The following is a 26,629-nucleotide window of genomic DNA, read 5'->3' on the forward strand; positions in this document are numbered from 1 at the left end:
AACTTGTCAGGTATGTAAATTACTATGCTGAATATAAGTGGTACATGCAAAACTGTACACTGCACTGGTCACATGAGGATTAATGCAAAACATCAATTTAAGTATTGGAAATACTTATTTTGCGGTCAGCTAGGCCCTTGAAATTGTCAATTACACATTTCACCTCTCCACTGTGTTGGGCTGAATGTTTGGGCAATGTTAGGCAGACAACCCCAGTGACACTTCCTTGCCCCCACACAACACCTCCCACCACACCTGTGACACCTCAGCAACCCAAAGACTCCACTTCCTCTGTTCTTCCCACCGTGACACTAATTGTGTGCCCCCCATAACTGGATGATGTTGAGGTCACACCACCACCAGCTTTAGCTCACCCAGGAACAAGTGGAATGGGATACACTTGAGTAAGGGCACAGGGTAGTGGGTTTAGAGGTTGTGGCAGGGTGTTTGTAGTCAGCATAATGAGCCCACTGGGTGTACTGGCACCCTGGCAACAATTGCACAAGTCATGTGATCCTACCATAAGTCCCAACATACGAAGGGCCAGGTACTCACAGAGCTCCAGGAGATGAAGCAGCTGCAGAGGGAGCACAACCAGCATTTGGAGGCCCATAACTCAAATATGAGCTTCCTGATAGGGGTGCCGCAGGACATTTGCTTCCTCATGTGCAGAGCCTTCCGAGCACCATCTACCCCTTCCAAGGTGCCTGTTTTCTTTTGTTCTGTTATTTCGTTCTTAGTGGTATTAGGATATCAAAAGCTTTGTGTAGTCACTCATATAGTTATGTACTTGATGTTAGTTGTGTTCTAAGTGTTCAAAATTGAGTTTGCTCCACAGTCGATAGGTGGATGCAAGTTAGGGGGTTTTAAGTGAATTGCTTTGTGTTGTTTTATGTTGGAAAGCAAGCATATGGTGGTTTGGTCATGTGACTGGAGTCATTGTTTGAAAGGCAACTAGTTCTGTATTTGCAAAAATGACATCTGGGATGTGTCCAGTGATGTGTGTGGGTTTGTGGACGATCTGATGTAGGTTCAGTGTGTCCAGGCCAGTGATGATTGTTTTTGGATGGGGCATATTGGTTTTGTCAAACCAGTGTTTAGGTCACCCAGAATGCATAGGTTGGAGTGTAGTGTTATACGTTTTAAAACTGTGTCTAGAATTATGTCTGGGAATGTTGCATTGCTAGGTGGAGGTCTGTAAAGGAGCAGAAAGTTATAGGAAAATGACAGTGTAGGGTTGCATCGGATGAAGAAGGCCTCACAACCTTGTATGGAGATGTCATCAGTTTTAGTGATATTTAATGTTTGACTGAACACAAGAGCTAGACCACCCCTTTTTTTGCCTATATCATTTTGCATGATAGTCTGATAGCCTATATAAATGGCATCATGCAAGTCTGGAGCCATATCACCTCCCAACTATGGTCCAGTTATGAAGTGTAAGTCAGGTTATGTGTCAATGAGAAATGTGATGCTTGTTTTTTTAGAGTGATGTAGCATTTATTAGTAGACAGTTTAGAGACTGTGCTTTGGTGATAATGTGACTTTCTTTTGTAGAAGAATGTGCATTATTTTGTTGGCTTTTTGCAGGTGTGTCCTTAGTGCTGGTATTAGCTTTATGAGGATGGCAATAGTGTAGCTGGTCAGTCTTGTGTTTCTTGTGTACCGGCTGTGGCACACATCAGTTTTACAGTTGCTGTGGGATGTTTTCTAGTTACACCAGACTCACATTAGCAATAATTATGAGAACATGCCAAAGCACTTTGTTGAGACAATTAGCAAAATACATGTAACCCAAAACGACTTGAATTATGTGAGATTGCAGTCCCATAATAAATATTTTGCATATATTCAGATATCTCTGCAAAGCAGAAAAAAATGTTCTATCTTGTTGTTCTTAGGTAGAGAGGGGTGCTGTGGGATAGTTTACAGTAAAATACACAGGACGTGCTGCAGAAATGGGTAGGATCACCCCTGGGAGCTTTTACGACAATGATTAAGGAGTAGCCAGATATTCTCCTCACCTACAGGATGATGTGGGCATAACTGTGGCACCCCAAGTGCCCTCTTCAGAAAACATCCTGACCTTTGGAAGAGAGAAGAAGGAATGCAGCTGATGTTGTAATCTTTAAAAAGACCCCCAAGGGCTGGTCCTGCTTCCACTTGTACCCAGGAGGAGTGAACTCCAAGGACCAGTTGGCTGACCTTTTGTGAAGCTACAGGGACACAAAATCTGCAGGAAATCCACCTTCCTGAAGAGCACAGCTTACCAGTTCCAACTGGACCTGCCCTGGGCCTTGCTGGTGGCTTCTACTGTAGTGACCCCTGACCCCATAAGTGGTCTCCCTAGTGTACTACTTCTGTCTAATCCTAAAAGCAGGGACAGAGAAACCTTTTAAGACTTTTTGCCTGGAGCACCAACAGAAGAATGGAACCAAAGTATCAAACCAATCCACTGAGGGTGCATCGCTGATGGGCCTGACTTCAGAGTAACTCTCACCACGTTCTCCACTTGACATCAGAATCAGCTAATGGCAGGGCCACTTTGACTCTATTCCACAGCTTCCTCAACACCTCAATTGATGAGAACTCAATCAATACTGATTTCCTCCAGAGTGTAGAAACCCTTCACTTTTTCCACCTTCATTGATGGCGGAATTGGGACCATGTCCTCCAGCAATCCGCTTCTGTCAAGTCTTGCTTTGGCCTCCATCTGCTGCCTTCGACACCAACAAACCCGTCAATAACCTATTGATTTCCAGAACTGTTTTTTAGAAGATAGCTCCTGACTGGGATCACCCAGTGCTTATATCAGGTCAGTGCTCACCTGGGGTTTGCCTTGCCCAATCTAGCATGACTTGTTGCCTGCTGTTGGCGCTTATGACTGTTGGCGCTAAATTGAATTCAAACTTTAAATATGTGTATCTCTTGTTCCTCATATTGGATTTTTGTCATTTTAGTCTAATTTTGTTCATTAAAAAAAATCTATATTTCTTTAAATTAGATTGGGATTTTCATTTTGCTGTGCTGGAGACTTTTGAACTGTTTCGATCGTTCTAAATACTTTAGATATTTTCTTGAGTTAAGCCTGACTGCTCTGTGCGATAGCAACCAGGTGCTGCATTAGGTTTAAATCACTGAAAACTTTCTTGGACCTTACAAGTAAACTTTCTAATTATTATTCATTAGGCAGGTTTTTATATTGTTTTATAATATATTTTATTCATGTTAGAGAACTCTGAAGAGATCACATAAAAAGATAACATTTAGGTAATCTTTGATATATAAATGTGCCAAGTACAAATTCTCAAAAAACCTTCAAATGCATGGAATTCATTACAGACCATACAAGATCAAAATAGCATTCACAAATAAACAAAAATACTGTACAAATTAAACAAAAACACTTATAAAATAAAAATATTCTATAACAAAACAATTCATTAGGAGGTCATAAAGTGACTGCAAAACGTCTGAGGAGGTTCGCATAGGCAACTTAAAAAACAAAGGCCCCAGCCATTTTTGGTGGTACAGTAAGAGAGCTGGGCAGACATAAAAGATGTGATTTAAGTCTCGGATCCCATTCTGACAAAAGTTACATTTTGGTGAGGTTCCAGACGTTTTAGCTGTAATACAATTCAAAGGAAGCATATCTAAAATCAACAGGATCCAAAATTGTGTCATTCCATAGGACAAATTCTATTTTAGGTAGGGATGCACTTTATTCATTAGAATCAAATGTTTTATTTGCATCCCCTATTTTTAAGACACACCTCACTATCCAAGAGAAATTTTGAGGCCCAGGAGGCATGCTATAGGCTAGCCTTTAGTTGTAACAAAGAAATTTGCGTAGACCAATGTATTTTCCTTTTTGTTTACAAGAATTTCTTTTCTCATAAAATACGTTAGTGTGTCCTCTTCATACCTCTCTAGGCAAGCCACCGAGCGAAACACCCAGGCCCTGGGCACTGGCACTTTTCATTCCCATTTCCAGCCTTAATGCTGTCACTGACATCAAGGAATTGCAAGAGGTAAATTTTCTTAACACGTGTCCATCTATAAGCTCAAATGCATAGAGCAACGAGGATGAGATTTTAGCACGATAGATCTCTAAAAGATATAAAAAGTGTCTTCTGCCTAAGCTCTATAGAGAGATCCAAAACCCTTGGCCTGAGACTGTGCTTGTTCACATGTTATTAGTAACATGAGCCTTATGACTCAAACTACTGTATATAATTTTCCCCCAAAAAGTGTAGGTCTTCACTACTTCAAATATTTAGGTGCCCAGTTGTCAAGGAAAGTTTGAATATTTGGGTTTTTTCTTGCCATGAAAGCACACTATTGTACTTTTAGAGATATTAATTTTCAAATAATGTGCTTCCGCAAATTGATGCTATACCTCCAATTGAAAATTCATATATTTGGGGGTGAGGTCCAAAATAATGATGTTGTCCCCATATAATAAAAATGTGACTGCTCTTCCTTCAATAGTCGGGGCTATAGCTCCACTCTGTTTAATAAGGGCAGGTAAGTCCAAAATATATATATAGAGGAGTAGTGGGGCTAAGAAGAGGCATCCTTGTTTTTGGTCATTCAAGGGTATTATTCCTTTTGAGAAATGGGGTTACCTAACAATACTCTTCACCAATGAGAAGAATGGAGGGCAATCACTAAATGCAAAAGGGTTCCCAGGATACCTAATCCTGACAGCTTTTTCCACAGCATTGATCAGTCCACTTTATCAAATGCCGTGGAGAAATCTGTAAAGGCGGCATAGTTCACTCCCCCTCTAACAGTTACATAATTCTCGTTAATCAATTGTAGGGCAGCTATAGGGTCAGTGGTTTCATGATTTTTCCTAAATCCCGTTTGATCATACTCACCTGGGCCCATAAACATTCATACATAAGCTGATAATCATCGCTGACAATCCGAACTTTATATTTACCTTTGTAATTGTAGTACTTGTTTATAAACTCACGCTCGTATTGAATGTCATAATATTACTGTACTTACTATACACTACACTGAGCAAAGGTCACACAGAGGGGTGCCTCCTAGGTCCACCACGGATTGTTCCGCTTGAGTGGAGGGAGTGCTGCATCACCTGGAAGTGACGCATAGTTTACAGGTCAGCTGGCTAGCTGCCTGGAACTACAAAATCTCATGCCCTGGCCAACGCGCAGCGGACGCGTTAGAGGCCGGCACTTGGTATTTCTGACTCCTGACGACACAAGCTACACCCAGCAGGAACACTTGGTAAAGGGCTGCACACTTGGCTTTCCTTCTCCCCAGCACACATGCTACCTCAGCGTTTTTTTAAAGCAGCATGATCAAATTTTTAAGCAGCAGTACTTGTTTTTAAACTCACGCTCGTATTGAGTGTCACAATATTACTATACTTACTATTCACGGCACTGAGCAAAGGTCACATAGAGGGGTGCCTCCCCGGTCCACCGCAGATTGTTCCGCTTGAGTGGAGGGAGTGCTGCACCACCCGGAAGTGATGCATAGTTTCCAGGTCAGCTGGCTAGCTGCCTGGAAGCACGAAATAGCATTCCCTGGCCAACGCGCAGTGGACGCGCTAGAGGCAGGCACTTGGTATTTCTGATTCTTGACTGCACAAGCTACACCCAGCAGGAGCGCCTGGTAAAGGGCTCAACAATTTTCTTTCCTTCTCCCCAGCACGCACGCTACCTCAGCATTTTTTTAAAGCAGCACAATTGAATTTTTAAACAGCAGTACTAGTTTTTAAACTCATGCTCGTATTGTCTGTCACAATATTACTGTACTTACTATTCACTGCACTGAGCAAAGATCACACAGAGGGGTGCTTCCCCGGTCCACCGCGGATTGTGCGCTTGAGTGGAGGGAGTGCTGCCCCACCGGGACGTGATGCATGGTTTCCAGATCAGCTGGCTAGCTGCCTGGAACTACAAAATCGCATGCCCTGGCCAACGGGCAGCGGACGCGCTAGAGGCAGGCACTTTTTTTTTCTGATTCCTGACGGCGCAAGCTACACCCAGCAGGAGCGCCTGGTAAAGGGCTCCACACTTTGCTTTCCTTCTCCCCAGCACGCACGCTACCTCAGCATTTTTTAAAGCAGCACAATTGAATTTTTAAACAGCTGTAACTGGTATTAAACTCACGCTCGTACTGAATGTCACAATATTATTGTACTTACTATTCACTGCACTGAGCAAAGGTCACACAGAGGGGTGCCTCCACAGTCCACCACGGATTTTTCTGCTTGTGTGGAGGGAGTGCTGCACCGCCAGGAAGTGGCACATAGTTTCCAGGTTAGCTAGCTAGCTGCCTGGAACTACAAAATCGCAAGCCCTGACAAGCGCGCAGCCGAGGCGCTTGGTATTTCTGATTCCTGATGGCACAAGCTACATGCATCAGGAGCGCCTGGTAAAGGGCTCAACACTTTGCTTTCCTTCTTCCCAGCACACACGCTACCTCAGCGTTTTTTAAAGCAGGACGATCTAATTTGTTTGAGTATCATCCAATAGATTCCTTCTACTGGGCGACTTCAATGTCCTTAGCGAGAACCCCAAGGGCCCTGAGGCCTCCTCTCCTCTGGCCGAGCTGGCGATACTAGAACTTATAAAACAAATGATGCACCCACGCACATCGCAGGCCAAGCAGGCCATGCAGGCCACGCCCTAGACCAAGTTCTCTCCAACTCGCCACATATACTATGCAAAACTACTAGTGCCCTAACATGGTCAGACCACTCCATCATTGAATTTAGTCTACTGGGTTCCCCTGAGCACACAGTTAAGAAAACACCATTAATACGAGACTACAAACAATGGCACACACTAACACCACACTTTTCTGTGACACCTTCATCCCTCCTCAATATGCCTCCACAGACACAGTAGAGGAATGCTTGACGGTCTTTCAAGACAAAGTTAAATCTACCATAGACACCCTCATCCCACTAAAGAGATCATTTGCGGCTCCTAAACGCCCCCAGACTTCATGGTACTCTACAGCCCTTCGGACAGGGAAAAGTCAATGTAAAAAGATTGAGCGGCAATGGCGCAGAACACAAGCACCTCATGACAAAGGAAAGTATAAAATAGCCTTAGACTCTTACCACAAAAACATAAAAACCACCCGGAAAAATGATATAGCCAACCAACTTGTACAAATGGATAACACCCCGAAAGTCCTCTTCCAAGTACTCAACACCCTTATCAATCCTAAAGCCTGCAATCCAGAAGATGCACCTACCCAGTCTCTCTGCGACAATATCGCCGGTTACCTTTCACAAAAGATTGACAATATCTACTATAAGATAACCTCCGCAAACTCATGCCACATCTCGACCGCTGATCCTGCCCCGCTCCACCCAGCCCCTTTACCTTAAAAACATTCCCTCTGCTCTTCATACAAGAAACAGAATCCCTTCTAACTGCTTCCAAATCATGATCCCCTAAAGACCATATTCCAGATAAAATCTCCAGGAGTCTCGCAGTGGAGCTTGCAGTTCCTCTCTGCTCTATCTTAAATAGCTTGATCATAGAAAGCAAGCTCCCCATCGAATGGAAAGCCGCCTGGATTATGCCCATTGGGAAAAACACCAAACTGCCCCCTGACATGACTCTCTAACTATAGACCCATCTCACTCTTCCCTCTCCACAGCAAATTGTTGGAAAAACACAATAATACTCACCTTTCCATATTCATTAAATCCTCCAACTGCCTGGATCACTCACAGTCAGGATTCCGTCCTAGGTACAGCACAGAATCATACTACATAAAAGTGTTCATAGGTCTAGCATTAACACAAATCCACCCTACTGAACAATAAACTCAAAATGTCACAACAACTTAAACAATATTAAGGATCTCTTTTTAGAGAGTGGATACCCATCAGTCACCAACGGTGCTTTCCTTAATCATCATCTGGGTCTCCTTCTGATATTATCATAGTGAAAACATTGATGGTAAAACTGGGACTCATTACTCATATCCCATACCACCTCCCAAACACTGGAAGGCCTATAGAATTGAAGAAATGTGTTATCTTATATGATGAGAAAAGATCTATGTTGCCGTGCGAAAAACCATATAATGTGATATTAACATTTTTATTAATATCGCTCGGTGCCCAAATCTAAAAACAGTGCAATTAAGAGACAGTTCTGAACAAATAACTGTCATAGGTGATTCAAAAAGGTCAACATGTTTCAGCAAATTGAGGAAAAAGGTGTTCTCTGCCTTCTTCAGGACCTAAAATCATTTGCTACTGCAAAGTGCATGAACAAATCATAAATGAAAAAAGGGTACAACCATGTCATCTGTGATCCTTAGTAAACATCAGCTACTCTGCATGTGGACTGATTGGTCACTGTGACATAAACAAAATCAAAATGACAAATTGAGTTATATTGAACTGAAAGGTGGAAATAAACAGGGGAATAAAAGACTTCCAACATCCTGTTATAGCGAATGTCCGTGTATGCCAGCACTAGTCAATTTTAACTTCATGTGCATCATTATTAGGTAATGTATAAATACTCCCCGCTTACCAAGTGTGCAGGAGGTAGAAACCCCACCACACCTGGCTGGGGCTCAGGGAGATGAAGCACCACTCTAAAAACTGAAAAAAGAAAAACATAGAACTACTAAAAGCAGTGCCATGCTTATCTTGAAATGGCTAAACTTGTCTATCTGTAAACACACATTGAATGAGGTCCATAGTAACACCGTCATCTCTTTGCCTAATCAGAGCCAGGGTACGATGGACTAAGGCTCTGACTCGCCACAACAAAAGATGTAATGCAAATAACGCTCTCAATTCCATTCTTCCTTGCAAATGATATAATCACAGCAGTTTGCTTGACCAATGGTATTTACAAAAAAATAGCGTCATACTCAACTCGATAAACGAATCTGTTTCTTATGTTTTTGAACATACCTCCAAATATTCACCACTGCAAAAGCTCCATAACTTCACTTCAAACTCAAGTGCATATAGCGAATTAAGTCAGGTCAGGGCAGCACCCTGTAGTGTCAATCTGCAAAGACAGAAGGCACAGATTATGCCCGTATGCACCGTCAAGTTATGAGAAGCACGGTTGCGTCAGTGACTCCCAGTGTTACACCATAGTTAATTAACCACATGTACATTTACGTGCCTCTCTCAACTTCCGATAAGCTACAGATAAACTGGCCACTCGAGAAGTAACGAAACAAACAAGCTTAGCTGGTAATAAAGGCACACACAGCCTTCACCTGTTCGTCGGTACTCCAGACGGACATCCAAGCCGTCTCGGGGAGGTACTGGGACTGTGTGGCCACCATGTATATATTTCCCGGTACGTCGCTTCCGTCCAGTCTCTGCGCACGTGACTTGGTCATATGATCTATAGTGCGGCTGGGAGATGTAGTCAAACACGTCCTGAGTTACCTTGTTGACGGGAAGGTATGCGTTCTTCAACGATACCCGTATCTATTTTATACAAACACCACTGGGCTATAAGAGTGTCTAAAAGTGTCTAAAAACATCCATACGTTGTTTAAAATGTGTGCCCCCGCTATGCATAATTCTATTGGTGCATCGCCCCTGTTTAGTCCCCGTGCATGTGACTTGGTCATGTGACCGGTAATGCAGCTGGGAAGTATAGTCAAGAGAGTTACGAGTTGTCTTGATGCCTGGCAAGTATGTGTCCTCATTAGTACCCGCATCTATTAACTGTATACCCTGCTGGGCTTTAAAAGTATCAAGATCCATGCGTTGTTCAAAGTATATGCCCGCATATTTACGATTCAGTGTGCTTCAGTATTCAATGTTATGTGGGTGTGATTCCCTAGACTTCACTATGGCTGAACATGTGAGATACCAAATTTACTCCCATAGAAGTATAATCAAAAATGTATTGGTATTATTGTTTCGTCATACACGTATACACAACTGAATACTTCATAACCCCAATCACTGAGAGTTTGGATTTTAACTGGGACAAGCCAAACAATATGATACCATGATTGACATTTCATAGTGCCAGTGGGAGAGATGTAGCTCCTTATATAGGACCCCCCTGGTCTTATCGCTCATTGTGCCACTCTTCAGCAATAAAGGTCTAGTATGTGAGCAAATATCATTATCAAACTGCCAGAGTCATATAATAACACCCATGGGACTTCATCATTGAGACCCCCTTTATCGCACCTCAATTTGAACATCCATTTTTATTCCCTGATCACTAGAAATTTTGAGACCTCTGTCACATGATCCTGAATGAATGGTTGTTCTACACCGTCCATTGAAACTCAGTTGGACCATGGTTAGCCTCTAAGAAATGACTGGTCCGCCTCGTTGCTTGCTTCTTACACCTCACTGTGCTTTTATGTTCAGAGATTCGCAGTTTAACTTTGCGAGTAGTCATGCCCACATATCTTAACTTACATGGGCACATAATCATGGATATAAGTCTTTCGCTGTTACAGTTTGTGAATTTTTTCTGTACCCAAGGGCGTCTAGTCCCTATATCAACAGTCAGTGACTTTTGTGTCTGAGGACAAGCTGCGCAGGTACCACAAGGGTGGTGGCCTTGTACTGCTGGTAAGTCTCATATCGTGCCTACTGGATGTGGTGTCTTACTCTGCGGTCTTGTATGGACCAGCTGATCCCTTAGATTAGTACTCCTTTTAAATGAAAATAAAGGAGGAGAAATAGAGCCCTGTCCGTATTCAGTATGGACCAATATTTTCTGACAATCTTCTGGATGTCATTCGACATTGTACTAAAAGTATTCACAAAAGTGAGCCTGGCTTGGTTTTCCTTCAGGATAGAAGGTTTCCGGTTGTTGTTCATTGCTCGTTTCATAGAGCGGCGAACTAGCTTTTTTGGGTACTTCCTTGGACATGGCTGCGATGAGAGCAAAGTGGCATGTTCTTTAAAACCTTCCCTCATGGAGCAATTTCTCTGCACCCTCAAAAATTGACCGTACAGAATCAGCCTTGGTCAATGTCATAGATGACATTAGAATGCATTTGGACGCTGGCCGAGTAGTAATCCTCATACTGCTCAACCTGTCCGCAGCGTTCAACACCATCTCACACCAGATCCTACTGGAAAGATTACGAACCATAGGTATTCAGGAAACAGTCCTAAACTGGCTGACAGACTTTCTCAATGGAAGAACCCAGAAGGTAAACCTTGGTCCCTTTAAATCTAGGACCACTACACTATCCAAGGGCGTACCTTAGGGTTCTTGCCTCAGCCCTCATTATTCAACGTTTATTTTGCCCCCCTAGCAGCACTCCTAAGGAAAATAGGGTTTACTCCCATTTCCTATGTGGATGACACTCACCTCCCCCTTACCTTCGACAAAAACACCCCTAACATCGAAAACACCTTTGCAGAGGGCATGAAAACAATAACATCTTGGATGAGTAGCTACTTCCTGCAGTTGAACGCAGAGAAAACAGAAATCATGCTATTTAAGACGCTACAACCAGCTGGTCACCCAGCTGGTGGCCAGATGAACTAGTTCCTGCTCCTTCCTCAAAGACAGTGGTCAAGAACCTCGGAGTCCTAATAGACAGCAAACTAAACCTGCATGAGCACATAATCTCAACCAAACAGGCCTGCTTCCATGCACTCAGCCTGCTCCGGAAAGTCTTCCACTTCCTCCCCTCTCCCACACGCAAAACCCTGGTACACGCCCTGGTACTCAGCTGACTAGATTTCAGCAAAGCCTTGCTGATCTCTGCTAAGGAAACCTCCCTGAGAAGTCTACAAGTGGTACAGAACACAGCAGCCTGCCTAGTAACCAGTGCTCCCCATCGTACCCCCTCACTCCCCCTTCTCCACAACTACACTGGTTACCCATACGGGAAAAGAATTCAATTTAAAATATGCTGTCTTGTGTTCAAAGGCCTTAATCAGATGGGACCAGCATATCTGGCGGATAAACTGGTCAGATACACCCCTTCACGCACCCTTCACTCAAAGGGGAAAGGTCTTCTCACCATTCCACACATAAAACAAACCAGACTAGGCGTCAAAGCATTCTCCTATCTAGCCCCTCATATCTGGAACCAACTACCCTTGGATATCTGACAATGCACTAATTATCTGACCTTCAGGAAAAAACTCAAAACATCACTTTTCTAGCTCGTGACCATACCTCTTTGCGTCCTCAGCGCAGAGATACCCCGCCGGGGTGATTCAAGCGCTCTATAAATGATATAAATAAATAAATAAATAAATAAATACATACATTTTACCTTCATACCAATTCTTACCAATTCTTATCACCTTGGTTCTTAATTTCCTCTGGTAAATAGATCAGGTTGTTAGCAGAATAGGTAGAAATAACATTTACTTTTCTTTATTTAAAATGACCACAGACTCAAGAGAGTTTTAAAAGCTTTATCTATTCAATATTTGTGTGAGTCAGATACCAATACATGTTTTATTCTAGCTTCTTTAAGGAAATGATCAAAAGTAAATCAAAGACTTAATAAAATCTCATGGAGTTGGTACTTGGTAAGGGTGAAAAAGGGAAAACGGTACAAGGACATACCACACAGAATTATTTTACCCAGAATGATGTGAGGACCAACCCCTGGCCAAGGAGTTGGGAAAGGAGACTCCAGAGTAGTCAGGAGCCGACAGTTCAGGACAGGTTCAGGACAGGACAGGTGACCTCTTTTAAGTGCAACGCCAGCGTTGCAACCCTCTCTGGTACTGCTCTCTCGATTCTTCCCCCTTCTAGATGGAGAAGGTTCATCTTCTTCTGCAATTTCCCCGACTTTTCTTCTCTTCCGTCGCTTCTCTCTCGATTCTTCTCTCAGAGTGCTCCAACAGCGTCTCTGACCTCCATGGCATCTGCTGTCTTCTGCTTCAGTGATGGGTTGGTGGCAGGTCGGTGATAAGTCTGATAGTCTGTCGGTCTGTGTGTCATCTAACTGACTAAGCCTACCTTAGTTATACTATTCTATGTGTATGTACCACCCCCCAATGTTTCAATATTAGTGAATCCCCTACTTCTGATTTGACAATGGGATGGGCGAGAGGTAATCACACCATATTAATGTAATGTCATTTCCTAAGCTTATTGTTCAATATTCCCGTCCCTTAATTTTGCTTTCCCATGCTTTATTCCCAACTGCATTTCATATTAATTTCATCTACAATGTATACAAATTTTGACTTCTTCTCCTTTCCCTCTCCGGGTTAAGAGGTGGTGTTCCCAGGCGCTTCTCATATTAAAGTGTCCTTGGCTGGGTTTCAATGTCACAGCACAGAGTTTGAAAGAGTCCAGAGTGCTTGCGACTAATCAGGCAAGATTGAGATTTCAGTCATCCTCCAGGCCCAAATACGAACTAATAACAAAGTCCAAGAAAAACATGTTAGAATACGAAAATAAATTAATGCACTGTATACCACTTATTCCTACTCTAATGCCTTTAATTAATTTTAACTATTGCATTAGCAGTTTAGTAAGACGTGCGAGGTTTAGTTTAAGCATAGCAGGTGCATTAGCATGTGAGGTTCAAGCGGCCATTTTAATAACTACTGCGCAGCTGCAAAGATTTCCCACCAAAGCGAAAGACGTCATACTACGTAGATGCAGTAGACGCATGCGCAGTAGATTCCCGCGTTTTCTGCAGCCATAATAAGCCACTCGAATTACTTGTTAGTAAAGCACATTGAAGAGCTTCCCTTAGATGATGTAAAATGTAGTGTAATGCAATTATTAGTATCCACGAAACATGTTGGTTACATTATTAAATGTTATTTAAGGGGATTGCATCCAAGCAAGTTTTTTACGTACGAAACCTTGCTCCATCAATACTTCTGGGCCAGAAGGGGGGAACTTTCCTATTTTCATATCGTTCTTTACTCCAAAAGGTTACTTCCTGTTTTATTACTAAAATTGTGAATGTATCTGGACCCATCAGGGAAGAGGAGCACATTCCTCAAAGAGCCAGCTCAATTTCGTTTATTGATTGAGAAAGGTATATTCAATTCTGGTACAGGGAATCTATCAGGCTCTCCATTTGCCGCAATTAGGGGCTCATTATGATTGCGGATTTTCCGCATCCTCCGGGCCGTCGGAAGCCACCGCCGGCCCGGAGGATGCGGAAAATCCGCAGCGGACCCACCAAAGACCCACCGCCACATTAGGATGGCTGGTGGGTCCTGGTTTCCGTCCGCAGCTTTTCCTCCGCGGTTGGCTTACAACCGCGGAAGAAAAGCACTAATCTGGTGACGGTGTCTCTCAGACACCGTCTGCCAGATTAGTATGTGCCTGCAAACATGCTTTTCCGCGGCGGCTTTTCCGCCGTGGAAAAGCATGTGTAACTTCACTGCAGGGGCCCGTTACGGGCCCCCTACGTGAAGGGGGGGTGCGGGGTGCACATGGGGGGTACCTATGGTACCCCCCTGCATTTGTATGCAGAAAGCGGCAGGCACCGCACGGTGCCTGCCTCTTTCTGCATGCAAATGCAATGCGTGCATTTTTAACATTGCTGCGGGTGCAGCTTGAAGCCACACCCGCCGCAATGTTAAAAATAGAGGATGTGACCGCCACCCTGGCGGTCACATCCTAATCGCACAGGAGGGGACTCCGCAGCCCATGCGGACGTCCCCTCCTCCTCAATGATCGCGGACGGACGCAAGTCCGTCCGCGATCATAATCGGCCCCTTAGAGTGGAAATGAAGTGAATCCGGCTATCTTCCTCAATTGTAGCAGGAATGGATCTAACCCATGTCCTACAACCTTCTGCTATGGACGCCCAAAAAGTTCTCATCTGACAGGTAACAACAGCTTCTCTTAGGTCAATGCAAAGCCGATCATCGCCTCTTTTTTTTAGGCAAGCATTTAAGCGACTCCTTCGCCTCACCAATAGAGACACACAGGTGTTCCTCTAAGCAAGTTTAATATAAATCCTTTCCTGACTAAATAAATCATTTCTCTATTTAGTGGAATAATTTAAAGGGGAATAGGCTTGAAATTACCCTTCGAGTAGAATTTGTTATGATCTGCGTCATAAACATGCTAAAACCATGCAATAAATCACCCACCCCAAATGTCTAAATTGTTAACCAAGTTGTCTAGTTTACCCTTTAGGATAGAAATCATGCTGGAGTCCCACTGAGTTCTCACTGTTTCTTTATTAAATTTAGAAAAGGCTCCCATCAGAATTTCAAGAACAAATGAGAGAAGTGTTTATTTCCAAAGGAAAGATCACAAAATGGTTGTCACTAAGAATGGAGTCAACTATTTTTAGGTCGCCCAACCGAAAGAATGAGGAGCATCCAACAACGACATAATCCAAAATAGCCTCCCTCTCTGGGATTTATGCATATTCTGAGCTGAAGAGTCGGTTGGCAGCTCATGTTAGCAATTTAGCAATCATTGCTTCTCAGTTGGTCAACAAAGACCTTCCCTCTCTTATCAGTTCTTACATTCGTTTGGAATATAATCGGGGGATGCACGATTCCTCCTCTTTTTCAACATCACACAATTGATTTAAAGCATGATTGGAGATGTTGCAGTTTAAGTCTCCTACCAATATTACGTGTGAGATCTGATCCTAATATAGGCAAATTTCGATAAATGTGAAAACCTTATTCACAAGCTGTGTCATAGGCAGCATCAGGTGGATGCAAACATTTACCAATAAGAGGGGTAATGATCCTAACTCTCCACCAGAGTGGAACAATGTTGCTGCTAAAAAGAGATTAGAAGGATCTCTATAGCATGCATATTTCCACTTAATCTTAAAATTCAGAAGAATCTCTACCCCCTCCTTTTTGCATGACCCTTCCTGGATGGCCTAGTTTGACAATCTTAAATGAAGAAATCTTCACACTGGAACTCTCCTGCAGGCAGATTGTGTCTGCATTTCAGGAAATTTAGGAAATTTCAGCTTCTCTCTACTATTGTTTATTCCCACTATGTTCCATGATATTACTTTTAGGTCATTGCCAATTGTGGTGCATCAGTGAAAAATTAGACATAGGTGCACCATTTATAACAACCGGCAACTAGTCCCTTTTTTTAATTTCATCTTTTACACCTTCACCATAAATATTCACAGACGGCTAAATGAAACTCATCTATCATTCTTTCCATAACTGACTTGCAGCTCATTGGGATCTACCATGGGTTCACCATTAGCAGGATGAGAGGAGTTACCCATCCCCCCTCTCCCCCTCCCCATTGTGTTGCCAAAAAGCCGACCGTTGAGCCTGCTCGTCTACTATTTCAAGCATAGGAAAAACATCAATACCTTTCTGTTGCAAACTTTCACAATTTTGCAGTATTATATTTGAAATGATCTTTGAATTAAATGTTACTCTCGAATTGGTCTCTAGCCCAGTGTGCAATAAATTAACCAATGAGATGTTGCTGCTTTGAACTAAGTTCAATGTCATGGTGAAGAGAAGCAAAGTCTAGCATAGAAACATCAGCATTACAAAGAAGCAAATGGTTGACTTCCGGGTTGAATAATGACGTGAGACCCTTCATCTTACTTAGGTGCACAAACGGAACCGCCACTGGATTAAGAGAGGAAGGGTATGGAATTAACCAACATGTAGGAGGCACTACTCCTGACTAAACAGAGTTCCTCTTAATAGAGAGGTTCATAGTTGAAGATTGAGAGGCCACCGCCTGAGGGTCTAATTGGTGTTCTTGACTTGAGACCTCTAGCCATTGGGGTGTATCCACCCCATCTCTGAAGCCAAGTTTTTTATGAATCTTTTTTGAGATTCGTCAGTTAAGTCTTTTTTTTCCCCTCTCCATTTCTTTATCTTGCTTTTAGTCTCAGATTGAGAGGAACATAGAACACCCACACTAGATTCCTGCATAGATTTAGATTTAAAAATGGGAAACACTTCACCTTCCGTGTTAGAAGACTTCACAGAGGTTCTCACTACTTCAAGATTAACGAAACTAGAGTCAAAGATATATTTTATAGAGCGAGTAATGCTTTTACTGTGGTAACTTCTTTGGAAATATCTTCACATTATTTAAATTGTGCCTGTCCTGCTTCTGAACCGAAATCAGGGCTTGAAGTGTGTGATCAAAGCTTTGGGATCACCTTCTGTTCGATTCTGAAACCACATCAGTAGAAGCCATTTGGCCAGTCACACAAAATTGTATTGTGCTATCTTTCCCTTATTCTCTTTTGCATTAGTCAATACCTTCAATATCGAAATAATAGTGTCATGGATAATATCAGACCCTCATACAAATATTTCTAGCAGAGCTAAAATAGAAGATAACATGTCCTCCAAACAAAACAACGAAGCTGAGACTGTTACTTCCTGATCAAGAGGATTACACAACTGATTACAGATTACTTCCAAATTTGGCGTAGCCAATATTTGGCACATTAATGAATAGTGTTCCGAGGGAGTACTGCTGAGGAGTTGCAGGCCAGTGGGCCGTGTTCCTAAAGGCATGACCAGAATATCCAGTGTATGTCCTTACCTTGTGGCTTACACTTCATACATAGTTCTAGACCTATGCCTGGATGGGTAAAATTCTCATTCAATATACAAGATACCTCTCTTTGAGACGAATCCTCTTGGGGTACTGCTGTTAATTTATCCGGGATGGAAGATATTACTGTTGGCTTATCCACAGCGGAGCTCAGTGCGCAAGGTCATTCAGGGGGATTAACCCTACTTTGCCCCAAAATCAGTCTCATACTATCATTCAGCTCCTCTTGGGCCCTTTTCTCTTTACCCCAAAGGGAGAAAATCTGTTTTTTGCCTTTCAGCACATTAAGGAAGGGGGCTCCATTCCGCAGCAGATTAGACTTGGTTTTGGTGCATGCCCTCCCCATAATCAAATACCCGGATCTCAATTACCTTGCCTTCATTATGATTGTTTAGCACTGGTACCAATGATGTTATCACACTTTGTACGGTGAGGAAGTCAGGTGGCTGCATTAATCTCTCCTAATATTATATCACCTGGCGCTGATGAGCAGGGGAGCCCTCAGTTTAGAGCAAGCCACACCTCGGTCTCAACTTGGCCACTTCTGCTCACCGCCAAGTTTATCCTTGGGAGGTGTGCTATGCACCTTCAATGCCCATGGCCTAAAAGAAGCACCTCAAGGTTTCTAAGGCAGGAGAACAACAGCAGCCAGCAAGCAGTGTTATATGCTGCTTCATATATGGATTAAAATGACTCGAACTAGGAGATGGTCCAAGCCCAGGTCCTGCAGATTCCTATATGTGCATGGTGGGGAAAAGTACGAAAAAAAGACAGGCAAAAGCGAACTAGAAACAGGGTGCCCTGGTAACTTCCTGGGGGGGGAACAGTACCATGTCCCGGTAAGGCTCTGTAAAGATGCTCCCTCATGAGCGTTAGTGTGTTGAAAAGTCTTGCCAAGGTGCAGTTCACAAAGATTTTGATTGCTGTTCCTCTTGATGTTTGCTTGCTATTGAAGGTCGGAGGGAAAGTGGAAATGGGGCTGGGGGGCATGGGGCGGCAAGAAGCACACAGTTCTGGCTCGGCCGCCTCCACTGTTCTTGCACTCTCCCCCTGGCAAAGTCGTCATTACTGGAGGATTTACGCTGTGTGGATCAACCAGGTGTACACCTCACGTCCTCTCATCCACCAGTGTCGCTCGTTTCTGCGCTATTCACTACCAGCCCCAGGGTGTCCAAGACAATGTCAGTGTTCCCAATGGCCCGCGGATGCTGGCTGCTCACTCGGCTCGCACCACGCACTATGCCTACAAAGTTTCCGCTTCCAGAATTAGCAAGCGTCCTTATGGAAATGTTGTTATATAATCTCCTGTGTATGGAGATTTTGTGAAGATACCTATTAGTACATATGAACATTGCAAAATCAGAGAAAGGTCTCAAAAAGTCAACATATAATTTCTGAATAATGAGTACATGGGCTCCTGATATTTTCATATGAATGTTTGAATGTTTACTAGATGTGTTGTGCTGGTCATGATGCATATACTGACACAGAATAGTGTTCTCACACCCATACCCTCTGTTGACATTACTTTCGCACTTGCAATAGAAAACATGCTATCACTCACTCTCCAAGAGAGCCAATGGCTGGAGTGTGCTGATCCATTACCTCATGCTGTATATTGTGGCAGGGAAAAGCAAAATGTGAATGATAGATAGAGAGCCTTGTGGTTGAAGAGGGCTTACCCTATGTCGGTTTATAAATGTAAATGTAGGTATTTTTATTTAACAATGTTTTGGTCATGTGGTGCTGGAAAGACATATCAACCTGTTTCTAGGTTATATTAAAAATAATTTTTTTACAGCAATTTTTGGTGCTTTAAAGCAACCCCTGCTGCATAAACTATAATTATGGTACCCATAAATGTTATGTAATTAAACACTGGTCCAGCACCACATTCTCTTTCACAGGTCATTTCTAGAATAAGGCATATTGTTAATTTACTTCCTAATCAAGGCAGGAAGTAGTCAGGTGCCAAATGGCGTAGTAGGTAATACTGTGCAGTTCTCAGTTTAAAAAAATCATATTGATGCAATAATGGATGAGAAGACCCCCTCTTTCTGTGTGCATTTATGAGTACTGGTGGTTATTGTTGGGTGTAGTGTTGTGAAAGCAAAACATGAGAAGTCTTCATGTATTTGAGGTACTTGGGAACCTTGTGGGAAGAGTGATTTTTCAGTGGAAAAGACTGTGAATCACAACAAAAGCAGGCGTTGCAGCCATACAGTGTGATTTGCTAAGTACAAAACCCTTTTAAAGAATTTCAAAAGTCCTTCAGACTCAAAAACGAGGCTCCGCGACCCAGCACAAACTGCACATAGCAGGACATATATCAATGCTTTTTCGCCACAATTAAAGCTGCAAGCCATTGATTAGATACTGACACTTGCCTTAACCTGATATTTTATTTATAAGATAATGATAAACATAATATTAATTATTATTATTAACATTTGTAGAGCGCACGATTATCTAAAATGTGTCAGGTGCTGAACAAAGGTCCCATTTTCCATCTGATTTGAAAAAGGAAAGCTGCCCTCATGCTCGACGGCCTTGGTGGGTCCAGGAAACCACTTCATGCTCCCTCTGATGTTTATTCAGCTTGTCATAAAACAACATTAAATGCAGCATGGGTTGCTTTAATGGCATGGGTTGCTTTAAAACATTCTTTAGATGATGGGGGTATGACCACAAGCGTGGAATTTAGATGTATGCTGATCCTCACATGCATGCATCCCTGCGTTTGCAGACATTCGCGGAGGTCGAAAAATGAGGTTTTTATCATTAATATTCATGAGACAGGGGTTTTGCGACCATCTGCGAATACACATTCTCTAATGCAACTGCTCAGGACATCAGTGGCCTATTTATGGGGTAGTCACGCAGTTTAGGGAGGCAGTCACCTTGTTGCGCTGCAGTGCGTAACAAGAAAAGGGTAGGATGCACTCTATCGAAGGTAACACTGCGGACTCCCGTCCTTTCCCCTGCGCTATGCAGCACATATAGAAAGAGGAAAAAACGAGTAGAAATAGAGATATTTGTCCTTATTATGCCTCCCCTTGGAAGGTGTAACATTTTGGCGCATTGCCAGGTTTACAAGTTCTTGTAAATCTGGGAATGCGTCACAAACCATGGGAGGTGCGTTGGAACACCAAAACGACACCCATGGAACGCCTTCCCAGAGCAGAGTAACACAAGGCAGAGATCTGCACTGCATGGCGTTACTCCAGATATTTTGAGCCAGGCTTCAACAATCTGTCTTATGGTTTGCATAACTCTTGTACCACGTTACGTGGTGCAAGAGCCATGCAGACTGCCTCACAAATAGGCTCTCAGATGCTTTGCAAAATGCAGAGCAGGTCGCAAAAAAGTCACTGTACAATTTACTGCTTGTCCATTATGCATCAGACCCATAGAGTGTGTCAGCAGTTCAGAGAAAGGGGGCCTAGAGGAGCCCATTTCAGCACTGCGAAACTTAATGATGTGAAGGAGTTTTCTTCTTCTTTAACTCAATAGCAAATGCTTTTAAAAACATTCTTTTCTGGTGTATTTACTAGTTCTTGCATTATACCATAACGATTTTTGTTTAAATGTCTAGCACTGATAACCTTGAAACATGCTGTTTGTTGACCTAATAGTGCTTTTTAATCTGCATGTACATGTCTACATGAAGTATTGGCGTTCAACTTTTTTTTTTTTAGATTACTGAACAACTTGATTTAATGAAACCGTTTATACACACATAGTAAAGCAGACGACCTGCAGTAGAAACTCATCTTCCTTCCCATTATGTCAACCTTGACCTAGCAGATTATTTCATTCCTTCTCAATCAATAAGCATTTGCTTTTATTACAAGTTTCATTCGTGAAAGTAAATCCTTAAAGTGGCACCCCAAGGCATCTACGCAGCACACCATAAAAGAGACAGAGCTACGGAGCAGCATCATGCAGAATCTCACTTTAATTTCAATATTGAAAGAAAACACTGAAAATGTATTTAAAGACAATGCAAAACTAAAAAGAGTGTTTTGCCAAATTAACATCCGCATTAAGGGCTGTGAACAGCAGAAATGGGCATGGTTTATTGACTGTACGAATTATTAGTGCAGGAAATGTGCTTATTTTCTGAGCGTTTGTGCTCTGAATTTCTGATAAGGTTGTCATTCCAACGCAAATAGGAATATCGGGAGATAAAACCGGTGACTTTGTACCTTCTGTGCACAGCATCACAGGGCAGAAAGGGGATACTTTCGCCCAACTGTAACAACTGGGGTCTTTTGCCACTGGTGTCCTTGGGCTCCAGAACTGAGAAGCCCTGAACTGGGCCCAGAAGAGGCTGGACTGCCCCCCCCCCCCCCGCCCCCCTCTCTGATCCTTTATCTTCGTGGGCCCCTTTGCCAGGTACTACTACTGTGGTGCACCTTCCATCAACCCGCAAATTGTTTTAATAACCAATTTTGGGGTGATTGGGGGTCTAATATGGGGAAGCAGAAACTTTAGGGGGACAAGGACATTGCCCCTAAGCAAGCTCGTGGCACCACACTCGGCTCTTTCTTGGCTTGTCCGGTAGGGGTAATTATGATAGAAAGAAATTGACCTGGCAAAGCGGCAACTATCTTTTAATGCGGGGGAGGGCCCTAGTGCTTAGCCATTGGCCCTAGCACCCCAACCAGCCCTCCACTCCTATTCAGGCCATGCCGATTCTTCTGCAGACCCGCCTAATCCTCCCAGCACGTTCCCTGTGGTTCAGGAGAAACTGGCGGTGAAGGCTTCCCCTGAAATGTTGTGTCTGTGCCAAGAGAAAGCATCAATTGAAACTATCTGGAAACACTGAGCGACAGCTTAACATCTCGAGTCACCAGAGCCCTTGGGATCATCAGGATGACTTTGCATTTCTTAATCCAGGCTGGGATGGTATTTTGGACCGGCTCAAAGATGTTATCACACAGTGTGTTGCACCAAAGGTGGAGAGACTATATAAATTAGAGACTGCTGTTTCTGACTTGACCAAGTCTTTCTCTACCATTAAGGCTACCATTAATTCTCTTTCCCCCTTAGGTTCCATCAACTCAGCCCCTACTGGCATTCCTAGGATCCAAGGCTGCACGGGTAGGACCCCAGGTCCCTATTCTTCTCTCTCCACACCCCTAGTCTCCCTCCTCCTGATGCGATTATTTGACAACCCCACCTAGCGAGGAGCAGCCCAATAGCTCTTTGGCTGCTTATCATGGTGGGGAGCCTGATAGGGGTCCAGGAGAGGTAAAGGCCTACATTGTCTCAATTTGCCGCCTGTTTGCTGCCCTTATGTGGCAATTCTGACTGGGTTCCTTCAACTTCACCCAAATGTCATGGAATCTACGTCCCAGCTAAAAAGTAAAATGTGTCACAGATTATGTTGAAATTCCGACTTCAATATAAAAGAATACTGTGACACCTTTTTTGTGAGGAGGATGGGGTGGGTAGACCCTGCGGCCGAAAGCCTGAAAGGGGATTGCGTGGATATCAGTTGGTGGCCACTAAGTTTGGCTAGGCATTTGATCCTCAACACTGACATGCAGCACTCACAGGATAAAGGTATAAATATTCTCACACTTGGCTTCTATTATTGCCATGTGCTCCATACTCAGGCACCAGTGCCATCCCAGTGCCCACAGACCCAGGAGAATACACTAGTGCCTATAGCAAACTGATTGCTTCTTCTGTCAGATCATGGATTCTAATGACTGACTCGTGGGCACCTCGTCTTTACCACCCAGCCCTAGAGCCAGTAGGTCATGATTGCCATCACATCCCGTTGCTACTCCGCTACCCCTCAATTATGAGTTGACAATAAGGCTGCTTTGATGGAACATAACAGATATTAAAACTAAGCTCCATGAACCTGAGTAGCTTATGTTCATCTCCCAACTGGATGTAATAATGTTACAGGAACTTGGGCCCTAGTGATGGTGACCTGGGAAGGTTATGAACGTGTTTCCATCTTAGCTACTCCAGCCCCAGGCCACAGAGCCTGAGGTGGACCAGTAATCATTGTTAATATCTCTAAACACATTAGGGTCTTTCCAGTCCCCTCTGGGCATTCTGGGATCAGGATGCCATGAGCAGTTGCCTCCTGCGAGTTTCATTTCTTCCTAGTCACCTTTTATAATTCAGTCTGGGACCTAGGGTGTCCAATTGAGGCTCAGTTCTTAGTGCTTTCTATTCTTGAGGCCAGGTCTCTTTCCAGTCTCAGACATTTCAACCTGATACTGGGCGCTGATTGTAATGCTAAGCTGGGTCTGAATTCCACAGTTTTTAATCATTTGGTGGACAATGAATCTTTCTTTTTCACATACGATCCAATTTTAGGGGACAAATGTATGTACTGCCTTGCGGCATGCAGGTTTGTGCAATGGTTTGGAAATGGAGTCAAGCAGTCTGGGACAAAAACCCACCTTTGCAGGCTGGGGTAAGCGCTCAATCATTGATTATGTGTCCATTACTATGTCCCTTGCAGATATTGTAACCCGGGGGAAGGTGCATGTAACCTGTCATAGTGATCTCAATCCAAGTGAGTTTGGGGTGGTATTACCTGTTAGTTATACCCATGCGGCCGCCACCGGGCTTATTGGCCTATCCACAAAGGATAAGGACCTCAGGGTCATGTGACGTGATGTGCCAATTCCCACTCTCTTAAAGGCCCTAGTTGGCTCAAACCTGACCTTAATAAGGGCCTTTGTTAAAAATTGAAGCGCCCCCTATCACTTTTCTAGATGCCTTTGTTCGCCTGTATGCCTCCATTAGATTAATTATGTTGGAACTGTCTGGGCCATGCAGAACCACCCAATCCGGTTGTTTTACAAACCTGTTGATTTTACAAGGCATATAGAGTGGCTAACAAGCAGCTCCATGAGGCACTCAATGCTAGACCTCGTAACCAGCAAAATATCACTGTAGCTAGAGCAGTCTATAAGAAAGCGATTCAGGATAGGAAACTAATCCCATAGAAGGCAACGTGGAAATGTCTAGTACCTACCCAGAAAGTTGAGGATGCCTGTGGTTTCTAGGCAATCGTCAATGGGAGGCAGCTTTGTACAGCTGTGCCTGATGACATAGGTCTGATATTTATCCCTGACCAATGGGTGACGCACTATAAAAAGATCTATGCACTTGGAAGAGGTCAGTTTTTCAGCGGAGTTCCCACTATTTTCCACTGGGGATCAGTTTTGACATTGATTAAGTAAAATCAACAATTTTAACCAGTGCCTCCAACAAATGACCCGGTCTAGATGCGGTTCCCATGGACATTTATAAGGCAGAGATCTCTCTCTGCCCCTCCTAACTAATGCCCTACATGCTCCTGTTCAGGTCAATATTCCCTCTTCCTGGAAATCTGAGGTCATAGTGCTGGTTTTTAAGAAGGGGAACACGCAGGACCCCAGCTTCTATAGGCCCATCTCCTTATTAGATTCAGTTGTCAAGGTGGTGGGGTGAATAATTTTACAATGTTTTGAGCATTGGGACCAGATTATTAATATCCTTTGTCCGGTTGCGTACAGTTTTAGGGAAAGTAGGGATACTAAGTAGCAGTGTATACCAATCTAAATCTGCTAATTGGGAAATATATATTGTTGCTAAGCGGGGGCTATATTTCACAGAGGCCTTTCACTTTAATGTTAATGCTTCTGTCAGGTACAATATGGGAGGGGAATGTCCATATCCTTTAAATTCCCTTGGGGGCGGGTCAGACAAGGCTGTTTTAAGGCCCATTTTGTTCTTGCTTTACATTAACATCCTGAATTCTTTTTAACAGCAAATGGTAGTGATCTGCCCAAAGTGAAATCCGTTCTTGTACCCTCCCTACTATATGCTGATGACGTAGAATTGTTATCTTGCATGGCTAATGGTTTTCAGGAACTTATTGACCTTTTTGTTATGTTCATGGATCAAATAGACATGGATAATGACATTTCAAAAACACACTGTGGCAAGCAGCCCATGAAAACCAGACCCATTACCATCAAAGGGAAGGTGATCTCTAGGGTGTCTGCCTTCCCATATTTGGGTGTTACCTTTGACCAAAATAATAATTTGATGCCTTGCCTCGCTAATTGCTGTACGTGTTTTAGCCAAGTATGTGGTGCCCTATTTAGGTTTGCTTCCAAGGGGGTGGTGAGCCACTCCTCCCACTGCTGCAAGTCTATCGATTGAAATGTCAACCCGTGCTGCTATATGGAGCTACAATTTGGAGGTACCATCAATATCCCAGGATTCAGCAAGAGGAAAATCGATTTTGTTGGAAATTGATGGGTCCTGGCCCTAAAAGTTCCACCCTCTTTGACCATGATGAATTGGGTGTGATTATGCGGAAGACCATGCAAAATCTGCTCCGTTGCCTCTGTGGATTGCTGTAAGGTCAGGGGAGCACACTGATTTGAATAGAGATGTGATTGAAGATTGCCTTGGGTGTACTTTTGACCATTAGATCCCGTGGCTTAAATATTTCAGGTCCAAGACCTCATCCTTGGGTCGCCCAGAAATGTTCTTTAGTCCCCAGTTGTTAAAAAAAAGCGACGAGAAGTTAATCAGGGTCCTGTTTCTTATCCGTGCCAGGGAGATCAGAGAGAACATGACTTTGGTGAAACCAGATTTGAGATTTCTTTTGCATCTGAAAATGAATGCTGGCCGGGAACCTTACTTTTTGTCACGCTCCCTTGGGAGAGATCACTTCACTAAGTTCCGTTTGGGCACCATAAGTCCTCTTATTTGCTTCCCTCTAGGCCAATTTGACCCAAATGCAACAATAGCATGTCCCCGTGAGGGTTGCTCACCCCAGACACTGGAGCATTTGGTTTTATTTTGCAAGTGCTATGAACCACCACGTCACAAATCCCTTAAACCTTTTTTAAAGTCCAGGGGCTTTTATCAAAAGGCGGGCTTTTGTATTTGCAGCTGGGCTGAAAAGTTTTAACCTAATTTCTACTTTTATGATCTTTTGTTGTTTTTTCTTTTTTATTGTGTGTTTTATATTGTAGGTGAGTAACTTTTATAATTAGATCTAATAATCGAATAAAGATTGTATACATCATCATATATGATATCAAGCAACTCAACTCAGGGAAAGCTCCAAATGCAAAACGTACAGTCCTCAATAGTCCTTATAGAGT

Source organism: Lissotriton vulgaris, chromosome 10 (assembly GCF_964263255.1).
Source record: "Lissotriton vulgaris chromosome 10, aLisVul1.2, whole genome shotgun sequence".
In the NCBI taxonomy this organism is placed as follows: Eukaryota; Metazoa; Chordata; class Amphibia; order Caudata; family Salamandridae; genus Lissotriton; species Lissotriton vulgaris.